Here is a 4,941-nt window from a genome sequence, read left to right on the forward strand (position 1 = left end):
CCATCCCAATGCAAATAAGTTAGAGTTTCTAGGTGCCCTTCCCAAGGGCCCAATGGTCCGCACGGTGTCACTTCACCCTGAGCAAGGTCACCTGGGAGCTGGGCTCAGCAACAGGACAAAACTGAGCGTCTCACCCTTGCTCAGAGCCACCTCACGAACAGAAATGTTCGCTTCATGGGAAGAGCTCCGTCTTGGTGGAAGAGAGAGATGAGGGATGAGGGATGAGGGAAAATAAGAGGAAGTGAAATACTCGCCTTTCTCCCACTCTAGGAAAAGGGGTCATCTTTCCTGGCAAGTGAGGGAGAGAGGGCCAATTCCAAACATGGAGTGTTGAGAATTACTTCTGGGTATGTCCAGCAGAGAGCGCTCTGGTATAGGTAGAAAGAACAGCAGAGTCAGCCACTCCTGGGGAAAATCCGGAGGTTTAGCTTGGTTGCCTGGCTACCTCCAAAACTGGTATACAGGGACTTGGGACAACATTCTGAATGGAAGCCCGAAGGAATTCAAAGTTATGCTTACATAGGAGGAGATGGCGTGCAATTGCCCAGAGAAATCCTTGCAGCTTCAACAGCCCTTCCCAAGAAGCCACCCCTTAGAACAGTTACCAAAAATACGTAAAATATTTCCAGCTATGAAGAATTCTTTTAGGCGGCGCCGTGACGCGCCTCGGGAACGGTCCTCGGGCGCGCGCCGCTCTCTAACCCTCGGGCCTCAGAAGTCGGTGCCAGTGACTGGAGGAGGCGGCGGCGGCGAGCGGGTCCTTGTGGGCTACAAGAATCCTGCAAAAATGTCCCTCTATCCATCTCTCGAAGACTTGAAGGTAGACAATGTAATTCAGGCTCAAACTGCTTTTTCTGCAAACCCTGCCAACCCAGCAATTTTGTCAGAAGCTGCTGCTCCTCTCTCTCAAGATGGAAATCTCTATCCCAAACTATATCCGGAGCTCTCTCAATACATGGATGGGTCTGAGTTGAAATGAAGAAGAAATACGTGCAAATGTGGCCGTGGTTTCTGGTGTATCAATTCAGAGGCAGTTGGTAGCAAGACCTTCCGGTATGATGTGTATGGTAGTTCCTGTAACTGATAATGATGCTGGAATTCGGAGAGCAGAAATTAAGCAAGGGATTCGCGAAGTCATTCTGTGTAAGGATCAAGATGGAAAAATTGGACTCCGGCTCAAATCAATAGATAATGATATATTTGTTCAGCTAATCCAGGCTAATTCTCCAGCCTCATTGGTTGGTCTGAGATTTGGGGACCAAGTATCCCAGATCAGTGGTGAAAACTGCAGGGTGGAGCTCTAATAAAGCGCACAAGGTGCTCAAACAGGCTTTTGGAGAGAAGATTACCACGACATGACAATTCGTGACAGGCCCTTTGAACGGAAGATTACCATGCATAAGGATAGCATTGGACATGTTGGTTTTACATTAAAAACGGAAAAATAGGCTGGGCGCGGTTGCTCACGTCTGTAATCCCAGCACTTTGGGAGGCCAAGGCGGGTGGATCACGAGGTCAGGAGTTCAAGACCAGCCTGACCAACATGGTGAAACCCCCCGTGTCTACTAAAAATACAAAAATTAGCCGGGCATGGTGGCGGGAGCCTGTAATCTCAGCTACTCAGGAGGCTGAGGCAGGAGAATCGCTTAAACCCGGAAGGCGGAGTTTGCAGTGACTGGAGATCAGGCCACTGCACTGCACTCCAGCCTGGGCAACAGAGTGAGACTGCGTCTCAAAAAAAAAAAAAGAAAAAAAAGGAAAATTAACATCCACAGTGAAAAATAGCTCTGCAGCTAGAAATGGTCTTCTCACAGAACATAACATCTGTGAAATCAACGGACAGAATGTCATTGGATTGAAGAATTCTCAAACTGCAGACATACGGTCAACATATGAGACTGTAGTTACTACTACAGTCATGCCTCCTTTTATCTTTGAACTGTTTATTTATTTATTTATTTATTTATTTATTTATTTATTGGCAGAGCCCCACTCTGTCACCCAGGCTGGAGTACAATGGTGCAATCTTGGCTCACTGCAACCTCTGTCTCCCGGGTCCAAGCGATTCTTCTGCCTCAGCCCACCAAGTAGCTGAGATTACAGGCATCTGCCACCACAACCGACTAATTTTTGTATTTTTGGTAGAAACGGGGTTTTGCCATATTGCCTAGGCTGCTCTCGAACTCCTGACCTCGTGATCTGCCCACCTCAGCCTCCCAAAGTGCTGTGATTACAGGCATAAGCCACCGCACCGGGCCATGAACATATTATTAAGCGGATGGCACCAAGCATTACGAAAAGCCTAATGGATCACACCATTTCTGAGGTTTAAAATTCATGGCACCATGGAAATGTAGCTCCAGTTTCCTTGTTTGGCAACTTCTGTATTATGCACATGAAGCTTTCCTGGAGCCAGCAAGCATATGCTGCATGAGGACCTTTCTATCTTACATTATGGCTGGGAATCTTACTGTTTCATCTGATACCTTGTTCAGATTTCAAAATAGTTGTAGCCTTATCCTGGTTTAATAGACGTGAAATTTTCAAGAGATTACTGACAGTCCTAAAATAGTTTTTCTACTGGAAACCTGATGCTTTTATAAATCATTGTGATTAGGATGACTGATACAGGCTTAGCTTTGCGTGAGAACCAGTCACCTTTCTCCTAGGTAATGAGTAGTGCTGTTCATATTACCTTAGTTCTATAATATATTTCCATTTTTAACATGCTACCATAGTACATTTAGAATGATTGCCTTTGAGGCCGGGTGCAGTGGCTCATGCCTGTAATCCCAGCATTTTGGGAGGCCGAAGCAGGGGGATCACCTGAGGTCAGGAGTTCGAGACCAGCCTGGCCAACATGGTGTAACCTCATCTGTACTAAAAATACAAAAATTAGCCAGGTGTGGTGCTGCGTGCCTGTAATCCCAGCTACTCGGGAGGTTGAGGCAGGAGAATCACTTGAACTCAGAATGTGGAGGTTGCAGTGAGCCAAGATCACATCACTGAACTCCAGCCTGGGCAACAGAGTGAGACTCCGTCTCAAAAAAACAAAAAAAAAAGTTGCCAGTACTACTTCGCTATATATTTAATGTAAAAATTATTACCCTAAACCAGGATAAACTTTTGATTCCCCTTTTGGTCATTTGTATATTAAGTGGTATAATACTTAATTTTGGCATTTGACTCTTAAGATTATGTAACCTAGCTACTTTGGGATGAACTTAGAATATTTTTCTGGTAATTTGTTTCATTTCCTGATTCCTTTTGCAAACAAAATGGTAGTGACACTTTATTCCGATTTTTTTCTTCTTTTTGGTTTATGCCTATTCTATTTTAATTAAATATGTATACATAAAATTTTTTGAAAAGAATTATTTTATAAATAATTTTTGCCAGGTGCGGTGGCTCATGCCTGTAATCCCAGCACTTTGGGAGGCCGAGGCTGGCGGATCACGAGGTCAGGAGATCGAAACCATCCGGGCTAACACGGTGAAACCCCATCTCTACTAAAAATACAAAAAATTAGCCAGACATGGTGGCAGGTGCCTGTAGTCCCAGCTACTCGGGAGGCTGAGCCGGGAGAATGGAGTGAACCTGGGAGGCAGAGCTTGCAGTGAGCTGAGATTAAGCCCCTGCATTCCAGCCTGGGCGACAGAGCGAGGCTCAGTCTCAAAAATAAATAAATAAATAAATAAATAAATAAATAAATAAATAAATAAATAAAATAATACTTTTTCCCCAATATGTCCCATTATACCATCTTTCCAGACTTCAGGCATTCACTTAATAAGCTCATTTTAAGGCCAGGCATGGTGGCTCACACCTGTAATCCCAACACTTTGGGAGGCCGAATCGGGCAGATCACCTGAGGTCAGGAGTTTAAGACCAGCCTGCCAACATGGTGAAACCCCATCTCTACTAAAAATATAAAAATTAGATGGGTGTGTGGTGCGTGTCTGTAATTCCAGCTACTCGAGAGGCTGAGACAGGAGAATCGCTTGAACCCAGGAGGTGAAGTTTGCAGTGAGGCAAGATCAGGGCACTGCACTCCAGCCTGGGCGACAGATCAAGACTCTGTCTCTAAATAAATAAATAAATAAATAAATAAATAAATAAATAAATAAGTTCATTTTAAGTGCCTTTTATAGGCAAGGGAGACGCTAGATGCTGGGGAGATTTGAAAGGTGTGAATCCAGTCTCTGTCTATCGTGAATTTATGATCTAAAAGTGGAGATTAGACATACACAAATTATCATATTCTACAAGCCAGAATGTGGCCAACACCATCAGAGAGGCACAAATAGGTTACAGCAGACAAGGAAAGCTCACATGAAACAGAATAATGAAGAAACGTTTGAGGTTCAGTGCTTGCCATGCTGCTCCCAAGCCCGGTCGGTATTCCAGGAGAGGTTTCAGGCACCTACAGATGCCCCATGATTAGAGGCATCAATTCCTCTCAGAGGTGTAACCCTATAAAAATCATTACCGCTAGCCTTACAGCACTTCCAGACTTGACACTAGGACCTTGTGTGTCTTCAGTCCTCAGTACTACCCTACAAGGTAAACAGTGTTAGTGTCTCATTGCAGATGAAGACACTGAGGGCAGTGGTCATGTATTAAATGTCATCATCATCAGGATTTGGACCTATATCTGTACTGAAGTCAAAACTCTGCACTGTTCTCATAACTCCATTCTGTCTCTCTCTCTTTTTTTTTTTTTTTTTTTTTTGATAGTCTTGCTGTGTTGTCCAGGCTGGGGTATAGTGGCACCATCTCAGTTTACTGCAACCTCTGACTCCTGGGTTCAAGTGATTCTCCTGCCTTAGCCTCCCAAGTAGCTGGGTACTACAAGCATGCATTACCACGCCCAGCTAATTTTTGTATTTTTAGTTAAGACAGGGTTTCACCATGTTAGTCATGCTGGTCTCAAACTCCTGA

At 44.4% G+C, this 4,941-nt stretch overlaps 1 pseudogene across 1 annotated transcript; it reads left to right on the plus strand.

Annotated features, from left to right (window-relative positions):
* Nucleotides 1–397: 397 nt before the first annotated feature.
* On the plus strand, nt 398–2,850 carry LOC108587125 (annotated as a pseudogene). Its single transcript, XR_004185849.1, has 3 exons — nt 398–1,458; nt 1,758–1,935; nt 2,260–2,850. The product of XR_004185849.1 is annotated as a syntenin-1-like (transcript).
* Nucleotides 2,851–4,941: the final 2,091 nt, after the last annotated feature.

This window comes from Papio anubis, chromosome 8, assembly GCF_008728515.1.
Source record: "Papio anubis isolate 15944 chromosome 8, Panubis1.0, whole genome shotgun sequence".
Taxonomy (NCBI): domain Eukaryota; kingdom Metazoa; phylum Chordata; class Mammalia; order Primates; family Cercopithecidae; genus Papio; species Papio anubis.